Source organism: Podarcis filfolensis, assembly GCF_964270895.1.
Source record: "Podarcis filfolensis genome assembly, chromosome: 9".
NCBI lineage: Eukaryota > Metazoa > Chordata > Lepidosauria > Squamata > Lacertidae > Podarcis > Podarcis filfolensis.
In genome coordinates this window covers 60,524,066-60,543,089 of record NC_139610.1, presented here as the reverse complement: position 1 = coordinate 60,543,089, position 19,024 = coordinate 60,524,066, and the positions used below count along the sequence as shown (strand labels likewise).

The 19,024-nt window shown below is 40.2% G+C and overlaps 1 protein-coding gene across 7 annotated transcripts in view; it reads left to right on the top strand.

The window, feature by feature from the left end:
* The window catches only part of GRID2 (glutamate ionotropic receptor delta type subunit 2), an 802,847-nt gene that overhangs the window by 75,204 nt on the left and 708,619 nt on the right, over positions 1-19,024 (top strand). The window lies entirely within an intron of this gene.

Genomic DNA, 19,024 nt, shown 5'->3' with positions numbered 1-19,024 from the left:
GTAATCTTTTGTAAGTCTCTTTGACAGCTCCTCAGAGCTATAAACTGGGAAATAAGTATTTGGAATAAATAAATAAAGAATGCCCTCCACTTTTTATCCAATTCTCAGTGTTGCAAGTTACGAATAAAGGTAAGCATAATGTTCTAACCCAGTGGCAAATTCTGTTCTTGTTAAAATAGTGCTATTCTCCTATATTCTCCAGCACTGGTTACCAAGTTCTGTAGACAGTCATTTGAGATTAACCAGTCTCTTTACTACACTGTTGCTCTGACATAAATAACATCATCGAGCTTTAGAAATTTATTTTTCCTATTAGATTTCCACAACTTCAAGCATTATACTTCATTACATTCCATTACTTCTGCCAGTCAGTGTGTCATTTGTTGAGGCACTGCGGGTGGGAAGAGAGAAGAAATATCTTTGAAATGCTATGTGCAAGCTTCATTATATATACCAAGGTCAGGTAAATAATAACAAAAATTGCTACATGGAAGATCCTTCATTTGTACTCTCTGAAGAGCTTGTTATCTTTTTCTGTGCATATGAACCACATCATTTACATATTGCTGCACTGTTTGGTGGGACATATTTTACTGCATTGTTACTGTGTCTAGTCACTGCTGGTATCCATCATTCATTTAATTTGCTGCATTAAATATGGAGGTTTGTAATGAAAGCATCGTGTTCTGCAATGTTATTACATTTTTAACCTAGAATGGGATCTACTGTTAACAGCACAAGCCTGGAGCTGCAGAGCAGGGACAACAAAATGCTCTCCCTTCCCTGATTACTCATTTGACTCATGGCCTTACATAGATTACTTCAAATTATTGTTGACCTGTTAATCTTCTGTCTGGAACTGGGATGAATTTGATGTTCCTTATGGGATGGAGCTCCTAAACTAGAAGAACTAGGCCTACATAGGCCAGAAATCAAATTCTCTAAAATACACCAGCCCCAAGTGCCTAGGGTACAAGTAGAAATCCAGAAAAAGTCTGGGGTTTCAGTCAGCAAAATAGTCCCCAACTTTTCCCTAAGGAGTTAAAGATGGCATACACACTCCTGCCCCCTCTACTTTTCCTTACAACAATTATAAATACTATAACCAAATAATAAATAAATTTTCACATTGGAAGGCCCACATTTGGGTGGATATGTGAAATAAAGCTGGGTCCCTCTTCACACATCCTCACATACTCCACTCTCTTCAAGTATTAGGTCTTGTGTGTCTGTGGAACACCATTCATTGTCATGTAGGATCACCTCTGATCCCCTACCTTTTGTATTATTTTTACTGCCTTTCCCATCCAGATTTGCTCAGATGTTCGTCACTGAAAGTAGTAATATTTATCAACTTGAGTTTATTCTTATTTTGTTCTGTGAACTGCCCTGAGACCTCCAGGTATAGGGTGGTATATGAATTCAATAAAATACAATAAAATAAATAAAAATAGTCCAGATTTGGGGCATAAACTGAGGCTGTGTGTGTGAGAGAAAAAAGAAACAGTTTATTTCTGGATCTTGGTTGTGTGTGTGGGGTGTTGAATGGTTAAATATTTGCTACACTGAACCATCACAAAAATATCACACTTTCACTGTTTCAAAAGGCTTCTGACAGAGACTCTTTCTTTTTACATACACTTCAGAAGTCAAGTACAAGCCTTTGCTTAAGAGAACTTCCATGCTGTGCCGATGTCCTAGCTGCAGGTCAGCATAACACAAGTGATAAAGGGATATAGGAGTACTTATATGGGTTCTTAAAGGATTGTGGCTTTAAATAGGTTCCCAACTCTGGAATTAATGCAGAATACTCAGATAAAAGGTTGTGTACAATAGCTTCACTTCAAAGTCCATATGAATAAACTGATAGTGTGAAGATAAAATGCCTTGCCAAGGAAAATTTGTGATGCTGAGTAAGCAACAACAACAAGTCACTGACAATAATCAACCGATGGGTTGATTATTATCCTTCTTCTCTTTAGACCTCCTTGTTTTACTATGCTTAATATTGTAGTTGTGCTTTGAGCCCCAAAACCCACCCCCCATGGAAATAAAGATACAGTGGAGACAGAATTTAGTTGAAAGGTTAATGGGCAAATTTTGGCCACAACTTTATTAAATACATAAGTGTGACTGGTATTGGCTTAGGCATTGGTATCAAAACTATAACTGGCTCCTGCCCACCCTGCAGGAAGCCCAGAAGGGTAAACAACCAGCAAGGAGAGCTCCATCAATGTATATTGACTGGTGTTCACCCCTGGGGTTCCCTGGGGTCCTGGCATGTCCCTAGCCCCTCCCTGGGCTTCAGACAACATCCAGACCCCCCAGATTCTTTTAACGGAATACCCTATTAATTGAAGGGGCAGGTGATGGCCGCACCTCCCTTCCCCACATTCCCCTAAACCAATGCCTAACTGCCAAACCTTACAAAGTTGTGACGATTGCTAAGAGGTAGGCAAAAACCAAGTGACCACAGCCAATCTGCCACATTGGAAAAATTCCTACCCGTTCCAAAACAGGCAACAAACCGAAGTCCAAAGCAAGGCCAGACACGACCTAACTAATGGGTGGGTGGGCGGGTGTTCGGCAGCGCGAAGCAAGAGAGGGTCCCCACATTGCGCTGCCGAATAAATACCCCCAACCTTGCCATGCTGCCGATTGGCTAAAAGCCAGTGGCATAACTGTGGCACCACTGGCTGGAGCGGGGCAAGCCCCACCCACAAGCCGGTTGGGGAAGAGTTCCAGGGCCGTGCACAACATGGACCCTCTGTTAAGAGGATCCAACTTACATTATTCTGGAATTGCATTTAAGAGTTCTGTGAACATGTAGGGAGCAGTGGGGATGAACATGGCAGCTTCTCCCTCCCTCTGACATACCTCTCCCGTCACACTTTAACTGATGGAGGGGAAAGGTAAAGTAGGGAATCTTCTGCACTGATTTTCTAGGGCTCTAAAACAGTTGAAGAGCCACCATGAGTACAGGAGCTTCCTCGCTTCAGAAGCTGGCTCCCATAATAGACTGGCTCAAAATTAGATAAAACAGTAGGTGGTTCACTGTACATCATATTGGTCATAGGATATTTTTTACACAATTTGTTTTGGATAGTCACCAGTATAACCACAGATGGTTTCATTATGCTAGCTCTGTTTTTATTAACACACTAGAGAGTACAAAGAGTATTGCAAGGGAACTGCCAGCCAGGATAATTAGAAATCTTAGTGGATAAGCCTGTTGAATATTATGTGCTGACTTTCATTAATCACTGTTACACGCTAAGCATATCTATTATCTTATTTAGTCCTCCTGCTACCTGTAATTTTCTTTTATGTCCCCATCTCTATCGCAAAGAGACTCTTCAAAACCACTGACACGTTGTCTTGCCCCATTGGCACATGTCAATGGTGCATTGGCACATGTCAAATGGTGCACAATGCACATTTAGATAAGAAAGATACATTTAACTCACATATTTTTTCGTATGATAACTCAATAGCTAGGGGTGATTATAATTGTTTAGAGACCCTTTAGCTAATACCTTCATATATAAACACTGGGCAACATTTCCGTTTTGTGGATATAAGTGGGACTTTATATAAAAACATAATTATCTCATGTGAACCACAAATATAAATTGTAGAAGGTATGTTTTAATAGGGTTAAGAAAAATGGCCACAAGCATAGTTCATAATGACATTTTGAACTCTTTAAATAGGACAGTCTGCATTAGCCTAATTGAATTCTAAGGGGGGAAAATAGTTAATTGATATTTGTGTGCTGTGCTGAAGCCATTCTACTTACATTTGACATGTCATTCTGGGTTGCCATGGTTGTAAATTATGTGTGAATAGAACAAATAATGAGTTTGGGTAATGCTAATCCAGAGGTCAACCCAATTTATTACTGGTTTGTCATAATGCAAGAGCTTTTAACATTTTTGTAAATGTGGTAATAAACCCCCTTCCACAGAAGAGCAAATTTCATTAGTTACTTACCAATCTTGTTGTGAAAAGCACAATCAAAGACACACATTGTGGAAAACAGCATTGTTATAAAGCTAAACAATAGCTTTTAGTACGATAATTACAAATTAGCAGTTAGTGTATTGTTTTCTGTTGTTTGTGTAGGAGCTTGCTACAAGGTGAGGTAATGAAAAATAAAACTTTATTTCCAGTGAGTCTTGGGAGCCTGCACAGAGTTAGTAACTAAGTCCTCTAGCTGGAGCACAACTCCCTGTCTGCTCTCCAGGAGCTGACCTCCTGGGTCATAGCTATTTCTCTTAAAGGGGCCACTTGCCAGATGTTTAGTTGATAATGCATAAGTTATAGTGGGTAATAAATATATTGCAGTCACTTTAAAAGCTCATGCCAAACAAATTTCTGCAATGCCTCTACAATATTCTAGAGAAGTTACATAAGTAAGCACCTAAACTAAACCTACAGCATCATCATGCCGCTGTTGTACTGCATACTGTACTGTTTGTAAGCATTCAACTTTACAGTGTACTCTTCAGGTCTCTTTATTCAGCCCTCTGAACTCTGCTTAGGCCACAACTCACATTGGTCCTGCTCAGCACCCTCTGCAGGTGCTTTTGCCTGGCTGGGATGTGTCCTTGTGATAATACTGCTTGGATGGATGGATGGATGGATGGATGGATGGATGGATGGAGAGCTTTGTGTGTATAGAAAATATATGGTGTGTGGTGGAATGTAACCTACTGTACAGAGCTAAGAATCACACTTGTTGCTGTGCCTGCTTTTGATTCTGGCCTTCGCCTGAGCAATCTGGGGGTGGGTAGGAGGAAATAGAGAGCTGTGGGGTTTTCTTTTTTACAACCATCAGTACAGACCAATTGAGTGTCATGCTCACTCTTTCAGTGTAGCACAAGACAGAGATTTACTGTGGAATGATGTTCATGATAAAATACAGCTTGCAAACTGAAGCTGACATGATATTCATGAGCAACAACTTAAGAAATAAAACGAGTACGGCACTGAACCACACCAGGAAAAAAAATGCCTAGATTTTAGGGAGAGTTTTCTAGTTGTTTGGAATAGCCTGCATTAGCTGTCAAACACATCCCAAAGAACAGTTTAACATCACCTTCTTCATCTGTGAGAAAGGCTTATTTTGAAGAAGGAAACCCCAGGTGGTAAATCGGGTAGCTGAAAAATTAAGTTTTCCCTAAGAGCAGTCTCAAAACTTGAATTTCATCCCAATGGAGTAACCGGCTAATATGTCAGTAAATGGCAGATTGGCCTTCTCTGTTCTCTCCCCTCCCCCCACCTTTTAATGTGATTTCCAGACATTCTCTATCAGTTGATTTGAACCTGTCTGTTCTGTAAAATTACACACAACTCATACAGAAAAAATATTATTATTGGTGTGCCTGTGCTTCAGAACAGATTCTGAATGGTGGTTCTGATGGTTGTCAGAAGCAAATGAATAAGAGCCATTAGACAAAGTGCTATACAGGTCCTGAAAAAATATTATATAACTGATGCAGACTCTTTCATTTTAGAACCCAGATAGCAGGTCATCATTCTTTCCAATCTTCTCAAGACTTATTGTCATAATTCTGTAAGGTTCTACTATTAGGTGATGCTTGATACTTTTTCATCCAAATATAGTACTCAGATCAGGGAGAGTGTGACCCAGTTGCCAAGGATGATGGGAGTTCATAGAATCATAGAAATGTAGAGTTGGATGGGACTGTGAGGGTCATGTAGTCCAAACCACTGCAGTGTAGGAACCTTTTGCCGAATGTGGGGATTGAACCTGTGACTGAAATTAAGAGTCTTATCTTCTGCTGACTGAGCTATACTGGAGGGCTATCAATGTGTCAAGGGCCATTGTTCATTTTTTCTGGGTTAGAGTATTGGTGTAGGACTGAAAAGAAGGTTCAAGATCCCAACCTGTAGTCACTCTTTTTCAGTCATACTTAACTCACAAAGTTGAGAAGATAAATTGGTGGGAAGGGACAGAGTTATGTATTCTACTCTGAACTGCTTGGTGGGAGATTGGAATGCAAATATAATAGCAAAAGGAACCTGAAACCCATTATCCTGAAGAAAAAAAGCACCCAAAATCCAATACATTGCTTTACTCTGGCTATATAGATGACATCTATTGTTTTAAAACATTCCATTTATTTGAAGGCTGAATATTGACCTACCAGTATCTAGTGCAAGCACTAGGAATCCAGTCTCCTTTGCCCAGATAATCATATGGGACACGACCTCCATGGATTTCAAAGTAGGCACTGAACATTTATTTCACCAACCCCAATTATCCAAATCCAATTGGCTGGAATACTGTTGGCTCCAGATTGCAGGAACTGGACATGTTTAGCCTGGAGGAAAGGAAAGGGTGGTGGTAGAGGAGAAAATTTGCTGACAGTTTTTAAATATTTAAAAGACAGGGAAAGAGATGGAACAGCTGCTCATTCTATCCACTGAGGACAGAGCATGAAAACAAAGGGTTTAAACTACTGGAACAGAAACTGTTGTTAAGTATTAGGGAACTCTTCTCTCTAAGAGCAATTCAGCAGTACAATAAGTTCCTTTGGGAAATGGCACCAACAATATCTGGAGAACTCTAAGCGAGACAAGTGGAAGCCGTGTACACTGTCCCATGTACACCATTCTGTATAGCTACCACAGCATGTAGTGATGCCTGACCTAGAAGGTCTTGATTGAAATTGCCATGACTAGCACTATTCTTCCACTGAGGATGATGTAGTCTTAGTCCTTTTCTGATATAGGAAAAGGAAGCTCCGATGCTTATGCCATGGGCAAGGTTTTTGGGCTCTAATGCAAGCAACAGGGTAACATGGGAAGCTTTACCAAGTCAGACCATTAGTATTGTGTACTTTACACTGACTGGCAGTAGTTCTTCTGTGTTTCAGGCAGGGGTCTCTCCTAGCCTTGTTTAGAGGTTGAAGGTAGGATCTCCTACATGCAAAAAAAGATGCTTTAAAGAGATGTTGTTTAAGGGAGGTCAGTGATGGTGAGCACTCAAAGGTGATGTAATTCAGAAACCAAACAGGAGCATTCATTTTTTAAATTTTGTTTTGCGGGAGCTCCAAAGTTATCTTGCACGATATTTCGAATGCTGTGAACATTTTTGCAGCACTGCAGTTTACAAAACACACCACTCTCTGATGCTAGAGACTGCTCATCTTGATCTTCTTCATCCTCACAGGGTGAACTTTGCACTTCAGTCATTTGGCATTCAATCTAGCTTGGCAATATGTTCTGTAGGACAGTAACTTGGTAGCATCCAAACTGCTGCAGCAAGCTGTTGTTTTCAGGCTGCTGGTGAAAAATCGTTTGTATTTCCTTTTCTACCAAAATCTGCATTTCCTATCAAATGTGCATTGTTTGTTTGTTTGTTTGTTGCAAAAACATTGCTCAGTTCTAGGACAGGTCATCTGCCATTCTTCCTAGTTACTAATGATCTAAAATCCTGCCTGTGGAAAAAAGCAGATTTACAGCACTGAAACTTTCAGTCATATTTTAAAGGAGTGAATTTTGTCTCTCATGGTAATTTTTAAATGTATAATTCATACAATTTAAGTCACATAATAGGTGCTGTACAGACAGTCTCCTCCTCAGTTGCATTGATGGCATGTGAAATTCAAAGGAAATGAGACTAAAGGGAAGAAAATCTGTGAAAGGATCTCCTTACAGTCATCACTTCAGAGCACAGGGAGAGAGTAAGCCCTCTTCCGCACGTGTTAGGGTTGGGAGAAAAATTTGATTCACTTTGCATTTCAAGGTGAACCTGCTGACCAGTTCTTTTCACCATTGCGTCTAGGAATCTGCACTGTTATCGTCATGTCCACACCACAATAGCAGAGACCTAGGAAATATAGTTTTGTCAAGAGACTAGGATCCCTAATGAAGAATGCTGAGCACTGCACAGAACTTTGGGGTTCTTGGTAAAAAGCTTTATTGCTTAAACTGTGCAGTGTACTGTACTACTGACAAGGTCCCTCCCAGACTATACACAGCTTGAATAATTATGTTAGTGCTAATATGGCCTACAACACTGTAGTGGTTTCATAAACCCATTATTCCTACACACCTTTCCTTGCAAAAGTATAGGAGCAGATAAGGTCATAAATGGAGAATCTATTATGGTGGAACTGCCAGATCCTGTTCTGAGCTCTGGTGGTCTTGTGCTAGGCAACCTGGAAGGTGGTGTGTTTGTTTGGATGTGTGCGTGCATTTGTGGCTTGAACAAAAAGAAATAAGACAGTTCCAGTCATGGTACACTTTTCCTACCGTGCAGCAAGCATGTCAAGACAATGGGAGGGTTTGGGATCTAGCAGATCCATAGTCTTCCCTGTTCCTCCATGACACCCTGCTAAAACGCTCTCCTTTTGTCCCCTGTGTTGTCTGAGCAGTAAGGAGCAACAGTGGCGGTGCTCTCAAAGGTATCTAGGAGGATGCTTCCATGAGGTACTTTCCACCGCTAGGCAGGAAGATCTGCAAAATGTGTCCACTGGGATGCCCTGACAGTAACCATAGGAGAGCACTCACAAAGAACAATTTCTAGCCAAATCCCCACTTATCTCTACTGTCCTGCAAAGAAGTCATGACACTAGCCCAACTTCATTAACCCTGGCTATTTTGCTTCATCTTACCCATCCACAAATACCACAGACTTTTGTCTTAGGTTAGTCCCACCAGAATTAAACAGATTTGAATAACTACACCCTTTCACTCCTGATTAAGCACAAGCTAAATATATAATGTCGCCTTTCACCCACACAACTAATCTTTTAGATCTATGTGTGCAGTGAATTATTTCACTTTGACTTTTAATTTCCATTTTGGGCATGGGATGGTTGTTGGGGCTAGAGCCATCTCCCTGTTTGCATAGAGATTTTGATGTACATAGCAATTTCTGTATCTCCACAGTGCAGTTTTTGAATTTTAAAATTCACAAGAGCTCCAATTTATTGAGATACAACTCGCCAAAGAATTTCCAGAGTCCAGTAAAATTTAACCATCTGTGTGATTCTTGCTCTTCATCCAGTGTTGGGACTGTTCTCCTCAGTCTTTATATGTGTGAAGCTTTGGCAGAGAACATGTCGTCTGTGCAGCAGATGTGCTGAAGAATTAAATTACTGAATCCTGCTATTCATAATTAACTCTACAAAGATGTTTTAGGTCATACTGAGGGACTTGTCAGTTTAATCTGGAGACCTCCCAGATATGTTTGGTGTAATCATATTAATCTGTCACCAAATTTGGCACTGTCATATCTAGAAGATTTTAAAAACCACATGTCGTATGAAAATTTGGTTGTATTAGATGGGTTGATGTAGACGCAGCTGGCTCAGTCTCTTAACTACAGTTAAAAATTGGAAATAGCCTGGGGGGATTGTGTTCTCTTTCCCTGTGTGCCTTTTTGCTCAAAAAATGTATTTATTTTTTATTATATACATTATTATAGCACTGCTCAATCATCTCCCAAGGGCAGTATACATTTGTATGTGTGTGTGTGTGTGTGTGTGTGTGTGAGAGAGAGAGAGAGAGAGAATATTTTTAAGGAAAAGAAAATATAAATAAAATGATCAAACAAACTACAAGGGCAACAAGACCTCAATAATAATCAGGCAAGAATAAAACTGTAAAGTATGTAAAAAGCTTGGGGAAATAAAAAAGGGAGTAGGGAAGAACTGTGTTTAAGGAACTGATCTGTCCTTGCGGCCTGGACACTCTCCAGTTCTGCTCCAGGATCTAAACCTGTGGGGAATAATAAATCTAGGGAGGGAAAGACAGCTAGACTGACACTGATGAGTGAGGAGGGTAACAACATCAAGCCCTCTCCTGTGAGGATTCTTTTAAAAATGCTGTAGATAAATAAATGGAGTACCATTACTTAGAAGAACTTCTGTTAGTCTTGTACTTCACCTTGGATGGTAGGAAAAACTTGCAGAAGGGCCTATTTTGAAGAACTTAATGTATTGGCAGCTACTGTGGAGACAGGGCCACCTCCCTTAGCCAAGGGTAAGGGCTACATTGCACCTATAGGCTTATCAATCCATGGCTTAACCAGGGTTTGAATCAGGTTAGCCAACCCTACTGAAATAGGAATCTGGTGAGCCTTGTTGTTGTTGTTTAGTCATTTAGTTGTGTCTGATTATTCGTGACCTCATGGACCAGAGCACGCCAGGCACTCCTGTCTTCCGCTGCCTCCCGCAGTTTGGTCAAACTCATGTTAGTAGCTTCAAGAACACTGTCCAACCATCTAGTCCTCTGTTTTTCCTTTCTCCTTGTGCCCTCAATCTTTCCCAACATCTGGGTCTTTTCCAGGGAGTCTTCTTTTCTCATGAGGCAGCCAAAGTATTGGAGCCTCAGCTTCAGAATCTGTCCTTCCAGTGAGCACTCAGGGCTGATTTCCTTAAGAATGGATAGGTTTGATCTTCTTGCAGTCCATGGGACTCTCAAGAGTCTCCTCCAGCACCATAATTCAAAAGCATCAATTCTTCGGCAATCAGCTTTCTTTATGGTCAAGCTTTCACTTCTATACATTACTACTGGGAAAACCATAGCTTTAACTATAAGTACCTTTGTCGGCAAGGTGATGTCTCTGCTTTTTAAGATGCTGTTTAGCCTTACTTGTAGTTAATGTTAGTGCTGATACATGTATCTTTTAACTGCAGTTAAAGAGGAGGCAAGAAGACCCCTAGCAGTAATTTTGCAGTTAGGAGACCTAATGCAGCACAGAATTATGGTAGAACAGTTGGAACTAAATAAAGGCAGCTTGATATGTTGAACTTTATGTATTTCTTTTAACATTCTCATACAAAACTTAGCTTTTTCTTCCAGTCTCTAAAGCCCCTGGCACCCACAAAAAGGCTCTCTCAAGAGTTGGGGGAGGGCTCTTGAGCAGCTTGGGTCATGGTATATCGGTGTGGGAATCTTGCACTAGCTCCATGTGCCAAAGATTCCTTTAACCAATCTGAGACAATTTCCTCCTCCCACCTCAGCTCCATAGGTCACAAGCCACATGGTTCCAGGGGGACTGAATCCTTATGGACAGACTTTTTCTGGTTACAAAGGGGGAGAAGGGGGAGGAAAAAGATTGGTTGTGTGAGCTGTCTAATCTTGCAAACCCCTGGGTACGACCCACACAATTTAAAAATAGGTGTCATTGGAATGTCCCTATTTTCATGTGGATTGTTGGAGGGTATCCATATGCTTTTTTGTTACCTTGATGCCTTTGCCAGGACTCTGACTGTCATAGAAAAGTTTACTGCTTAACCTGGACTCATTTTCTTAAAGGTAAAGGTAAAGGGACCCCTGACCAGGTCCAGTCTTGACCGACTCTGGGGTTGCGCGCTCATCTCGCTCTATAGGCCGAGGGAGCCGGGGTTTGTCCGCAGACAGCTTCCAGGTCATGTGGCCAGCATGACTAAGCCACTTCTGGCGAACCAGAGCAGCACACAAAAATGCCGTTTACCTTCCCGCTGGAGCGGTACCTATTTATCTACTTGCACTTTGACGTGCTTTCGAACTGCTATGTTGGCAGGAGATTTTTCTTTTTCTTTTTTTTTGTGTGGAAGCTGAAACATTGGTGACCCCAAAACAGCTCCGAGAGAGCCAAGCCCCCACAAGCTCACTGGGACACTGAAGTGGAGATTTTATTCCATGGAGCTACAGGAAAGGACTGTGACAGCGGCTTAAGGATCACAGTCTCCTAAATGGCAGTTAAGAGACTAGCCTCGTTGCATGCTTTGTTGCAAAAGATAAAAGGGGAGGTGAGAAAGGCTTTTTCTCAGTTCTTTAAATGTATAAAGCATTTCTAGAAATCAAAAAGAGAAAAAGAAAAAGAAAAAAGTCCAGTCCAATTGCTTTCATTCCCCATAATTCTTTAAAACAAATTGCCTCTGAAACAAAGTTTCTGTGCTTGATGAGGCTGATATATTAAACTGCAAAGCCTAGGCTCGGAATAAATCTGCTAGAAATGCTGACACAAATTTAAACAGTCTTTGTCAGATTGAAATACAGCACTTTTGTTTCCACGAAGCTCCTTTTTAACTAGTGGTGGTGACTGCATTTATTTTTTATATCAAGTGTGTATGGTCAATTATAAAGACCCTTCTAATCTGTCTTGCTCTGTAAACGTCTGAAGACAGGAGAGGGGAAGGGACCATGAAAGAACTTTGAATAATATGCTGTTGGATATGAAAAGCTGGAGAGGGTTATTTGTTTAACGCTGAAGAGTTGATAAGACTAAACAAAGTCTACTTCCCCACATTGCTTTTCTGGCACAGAAATCAATCTACGCATTGGCAAAGTAGCTCCTGAAGCATATCTTAGGACCATTAAGATAATGTTGGGAATTATTAATTAATGTGGGTGGTGGTGGGGCTATAGAACTGAAGATGTGCTAGCACTTGGCTGATTGACCATTTGGTTTAATTACTTACTTATTTACTTATTCAAACCTTTATTAGGCATTATACAAACAAAACGATAAAAGAAAAAGTAACATATAAAAGCCTTGAGATATATACAGAAAGGCAGCAGTTGGCTACATACATATATATTTATATACATATAAAATCAGTGGTTTTCCTTGTTAACCTACTCCTTGGAGGACTGCTACCAAAAACTCGGCTACCCCCGCCGTTACCCTTTGGTCAACGTCGGATAGGCAGAATCCCACACATTCACCTTGTTGGGGCTCCAGACCACCCAAAAGAGGGGACAGCACGCGTTGACGGAGCGTACTGTACAATGGGCACTGAAAGAGAATGTGCTCTACCGTGTCCGGGACATTCATAAAACATCTGCAGAATCTCTTGTTTCTAGGGATGTTTTGATATCTTCCCCTGACAAATGCTGAGGGAAAAACATTCAAACGGGCCAGCATAAAAGCCCTACGTTGGGCTGGAATTATTAATTTGGTGACGTAATTGGCTCTGCTATCTAAGATATTTAAATCATAGAATATGGGCGAACAAATTTTGTTTACAGCTGCCATAATATTTTGCCTCTCGACATCCTTTAGTCTAGTTAGGATATTATGGAAAATGTATTGCTCATTAGAATTGTACAGGGGCTCCAGCTCGATGCCTAAAGATTCAATCTTTTTTTCGAGGTACTGATACCATCTTGATTTGTAGGAGTCTTTGAGCAAATCAGCGAGCAGACTTGATGGAGGGCAGCGAAAATGGCAGCGTAACCAGTACTTTATTGAGGAGGACCAGGCCCAATATTCCATTGTGTGTATGCCTATTTCTGCACACATTGTTTCATATTTGATCACAGCTGGGAGTCCAAGAATACGTCTCAGAAAGCTGGAGTGAATCTTTTTTAAATCACTATTATATGCTTGGACCCATAGCGGTATTCCATAGAATATCTGGGATTGCACTTTTGTTTGGAATATCTGATTGGCCGCAGGAATAAATTGATTGCCTTTCTGATAATAAAAACGGGTAACTGCTGATGAGGTGCACTTTGCCTGTTTTATGGCATTTGTGCGATGATTTGCCCACCCTAAATTGCTCTGGAATAAGATTCCCAGATACCTATAGATTTTCACTTGTTGGATTTCCTGCCCTCTTATTTTCCATTTCTCTAATTTCCAACCATTCGAGAAGACCAAAATTTTTGTCTTCTCGTAATTTATAGAGAGCTTGTTACATTCGCAGTAAAGGATCAGAGAAGATATAAGACGTTTCAGACCCAAGCTCGTTAATGATAGTAGAACAGCATCGTCTGCGTATAATAACAGAGAAACTGGTTTCTGATTAAGTTTAGGGGCATGTGATTCTATTTTTTGAAGGTGATCTGGCAAGTCTGATAAAAATAAATTAAATAGGAAGGGGGCAAGAATACACCCTTGTTTTACCCCTTTCGAGTTTGGGATGTCTGATGAAAGGTGACCTTTGGTGTTAAGTTTGACTTGACAGATATTGGAAGAGTATAAATTTTTTATTAGGATCAATAAGCGCTGATCAATTTTTAATTCTGCGAGTTTCCTCCACAGCTTTGGGCGGTCAATTGAGTCAAATGCACCACGAAAATCTACAAAAGCAGCAAATATCTTAGATTGCCTTTGAGATCTATATTTTTCAACCAAATGCATAAGTATAAGGCAGTGGTCTAATGTAGAGCAACCTTTGGAGAAACCTATTTGTTCTTTCCCTGGTAAATTTAGATTTTTCATCCAGGTAAGAAGTTTAGATAAAAGGTGCTTAGCGTAGATTTTCCCTATCACTGATAATAGGCTTATCGGTCTATAATTCCTTGGTTCTTTTGGGTCGCCATTTTTAAAGATTGGGATAATTATTGATCTTAACCATATCTCAGGTATGATCCCATATTTATCTATGAGAGTAAACAATTGAGCTAAGGGTTCTGCCCACCAATCTATATAGGTCTTAAATAATTCTATTGGTAGACCGTCTGGCCCAGGAGATTTCCCCGATTTGAAATTTTTAACTATCTCTCTAATTTCCTCTTCTTCTACCCTTGGCCACTCCTGGAGTTTATTGATTTTATTTTTAGTGGTTTCATTTCCTTTAAGTTCACTGTGTAGATTGTTAAATACAGATGTAAAATATTGGGACCATTTGGATTCTGCAATTGGTGGTAGAGTTAGTTGATTTTCGGCTTTCAATCCTCCGTACACTAGGTTCCAGAACGCTTTGTTATTTTTGCTCTGAATTGAGTCAAGTAATTGTAGCCATTTTTGGGTTGCATATTTCTGTTTCTTTTCGGCCAGAATGTAATGATATTGTCTTTTTTCATCAAGATAAGAGGGCTCTAATTTAGTGCGATTATTTTTAAATGTTTGGCGCAGTTTTCTTTTTAGTTGGAAACATTCATCGTCAAACCAAGGGCTAGCGCTATGTTTAAGTACCCAAACTTTAGGTGGAGTACTAAGTTCTACGAACATTTGGAAGATTTCATTATAAATTTTCGGAATATCGCTGTAGGAATTAGTGGTCTTTAAGTTGGATAATACTTGTTTTCTCAGGTTGGCTGTAAGTTTTTGCCCCACTACTGCACTCATTTCCTGGGACCATTTTAATTGGGTCATTTGTTTGTATTGAGAGGGTTCTATAATATTGTGCTTGGTTATTTTGGTTTCATCCTTTAAGTTAATAGACAACAATAATGGCTGATGGTCGCTTTCAGTACGCGTTCCGATTTTGAGGTCCATGATCGAATTTATAATATTATAAGGGACAAGAATATAGTCGATGACACTGCATCCTCGGGGGGAGAAGTATGTAAACTCCCCGCTTCTATCGCCTTTTGTTGAACCGTTCACAATCTGTAAATTAAAGTTGTTACATAATTCAAGTAGGCGTAAGCCTTCGTTGTTTACAACCCTATCTCTGGAGAATCGTCCTATTTTCAGGGCATGTGCGATATCATTGTCAGTATTCCAATTTAGTTTGCTACATAGTTGTTCATTGTTGGTTCCCACTCTGGCATTAAAATCACCTGCTATTATCAATGAGGCATTTGGGTATTTAGCGGTCAAATTTTCTATATAAAAGGTTAGTTGTGACCAATTTTCACTGTTGCTGTTGTTTTTGGATGGGGGGATATAGACATTTACAAGTAGCAAGGTATCTTCTTTTTGGGTTAAAAGTAGGGCTTGTGCAAGTGGCAAGCATTTTTCTAGCTGCTTGATTTCAAACCCTAAGTTGTCTTTGATCATACAACAGAACCCTGCTTTCGGCCGGCCCTTCGTGTTTGTTTTCAATGCGGGTTTCGTATAGGAGGAGAATCCATTGATTTTAATATCTCTAGTTGACCATGTTTCTTGTAGAAGTATTAATTCAAAATCTTTAAAGAAGTTCATTAGGTCTGGGTCTCCGTCTTTGTTTCCCCACCCTGCAATATTCCAGGACAGCAAGCGTAGAATCCGTTTTTGAGTTGGTGGCTGGTTGACAGCATTTAGTCATTCTAATTCTGTTATTGAGTCCAGCGAGGAATTTTGTCTTGTGCCGATACAGCCATTTGTCACTACTTTCGGTGGGGAACATAATGGTGGATCTTTTAGATTCTTTTTTAAAGTGCGGGAAATTAGAATTTCCTCCCTTTCTTGATTTTCTTCCTTAGCTGTTCCTTGTTCCTGAGAGATTTCTGTGGTTGGTGGACTATTATGGACCGTAGGATTGTTTTCGGTCTTTACTTCCATTTCTTTGGTCTCGTTTGATGTTGAGTTCAATGTGTCAGGTCTGTTGGAGGTCATCTTTTGTTCGGGAATGTTAGAATCCTTTGTAGTACTTAAATAAGGGGTACCTATTTCGTTTGGGGCTAGTATTTGATATCTCAGCCAGGAATTTGTGGTCTCATTACTGGAGTTTTTCCTTGTCATTTCATATTTTAAAGGAGGCTGGATTTGAAGCTCTGCATCTATACATTTAAAAGTTCCATTAGTAGCTCTCTTTTTGACTATGCATTTTGGGGAGAGGGCTGATAGGTGTGAGGTTTGATTGTGTATTGTTTCTACTGCATTTTGTTGACCTTGCTGGTGAATTTCGATCAATTTGGCCTGTAGTTTCGTCAGTTTACTGAGTATGCTTATTTGTTCTTTATCTGGTAGGTTGGTAAAGTTACTCAGCAGATCTTCTTCTTCTGGGACTGTCCAGTCTGTTGTGTCAATTACAACTGTTGTGTCTGTTTAATTACAACTGGGGTAGAATTTTCAAGAATATTTTTGTTTTGTTTTGTTTTGTTTCACATTCGTAAATCTGCTATTTGTTCATTCCTATCCTGCCTTTTCCAACCATCCATGCACATTTTTTATTCTTACAACAACTCTGTGATGTAGGTTAGGCTAAAAATTAGTGACTGGTCCATGACCACTAAGTGAGTTGTATGGCTATATGGAAATTTGAATGTAGGTCCCCACCATCATATAAGTCCCCCATGGGGACTATTTTGCACTTGCTCTCTTAAATATACAGTTGTATTTGCTGATATTCACAAGCCATTGTTGCCCTTATATATCCCTATGTTGTTTACTTCACAACTGATTTTTTTAAAGTTAATTCTTAATGAAGGGGCCATCTGCTTCCCCACCTTAATTGGGCGGTATTGCTATGTAATAATAATTTATATTAAGTTTTTTACTCCTGATAACAGGTCTGGCATTGCCTGTCTACCTACCAGAATATGTGAAACAATTTCTGGATGATTGTGTAGCAAAAGAACTAATGGAGATAATATAGGCCACTTTTTCTTCAGTCACCGTTTTTTAACATTTTTAAAAATGCAGACAGCCACCATTAATTACAATTATGAATTGTTACGCTGCCAATTTTTCATCCCCAGGACTTTGAACTGATTAACTATGCAGGGAACTTTGTTTACACCAGGGTGGGTGACCTGTGGCTTTCCATGTGTGGTTGGGCTACAGTTTCCACCATCCCTTACAAATGGCCATAGTGGCTGATGCTCATTGGAACTGGTAGGGCAGAAGGCAGGAAGACTGACAGTAAATGGAACCAGAGCCAATGATGGCTGAAGCCAGCCAATTCTGCCCCCCCCATGCACCTCCCTGCTGCAAGACCAGCACTGAGACCAAGGAGGAGGAAACATGACAACCAGTGCCACTCCCTAGTGTGGTTGTACAAAAGGCGGCAGGGCAGGTGAGGGCAGTTGTTGATGGCAGTAAGAGTTCACCCCCCCTCCCCATTTACAGGTTATTTCATACTGAATAAAATTAATCTAGGGGAAATTTCCTAAATTGGAGAAGTTTTGCAACTTCTTTCCACCATAAAATTTGATAGTTCTGTACCTAAAAGTTTGCTTTCTTTACCTTGATAATAGGTTGATCTAATCACTGTACTAGTTGTTTTATTTATTTTTAGATTTATAAACCACTTCATAAACAAAATTTACTAAAGTGGTGTACAATATGATAAAATACAAAAGGTTGTGCACTCAATAAACTTAACTCAAAATGATTTCTATATTCTTAATTACATGCCTGCGATTGAAACCTAGGCTGCAGTGTAAACGTTTGTTTAAACATGCATTTGCTTCAACAAATGATTGGGTGCTCAAAGCTTTTCCTCTCTTCCAGCACTTGCTGCGCTTGTGATATTTATAAATTGCCACTAGGTGACTCAATAGTGTTGGTTACAGGGTTAGTGGGTATGTTCATAGCAGGGACAGCCCCCTAGAATAGAGCTTGTCCTTTCATGCTCTATGGGAGGGAGCGATAAACTATTCCTGTTCTAGAGGAAGAGACGGCATTTACTTTACACAAACAAGCAAATACTAATGGAAGCCAAAGCAGATTGCCCACATGAGAGGGCTCTTGGTAAAGAAAGACTACAGTAATTGTTACGGGAGTCATTCCTTTTTAAAAAAATTCTGCGTGAGCTATAGTACAATTACCTGGGATAAAGATATAAGGTGGAAACCCTGTGAGACACTTAGATCAAGTTTACTGGCATAATGTGAAGCATAATTCCTTCTATTGACTTTGTTTCATAACTATGTGAGCTGAAATATATAAAGGGATGTACTCAAGTGAAAGTGTTGCTGTGAACCATATTACAGTGGTACCTCGGGTTAAGAACTTAATTTGTTCCGGAGGTCCGTTCTTAACCTGAAACTGTTCTTAACTTGAAACACCACTTTAGCTAACGGGGCCTTCTGCTGCTGCTGCGCCGGCGGAACATGATTTCTGTTCTCATCCTGAAGCAAAGTTCTTAACCCAAGGTACTATTTCTGGGTTAGCGGAGTCTGTAACCTGAAGCATATGTAACCTGAAGCGTATGTTATCTGAAGTGTATGTAACCCGAGGTACCACTGTACCTAGGTTTACTACAAGATGCTAATTTTTCTTTTTAAATAGCCCACGAAATCCAATATAGGCATTCTTACCTCCAAATGATGAACTTGGTATGGAAAGAGAGCAGGAACACACACAAAACCCTTGCCAACAAATCCCTGCTGGTCCTGCTCCCATGTTGTCCATGCATTGGGGCACATCTGCACAGGGCAAGCCTACTGAAGGGCATAG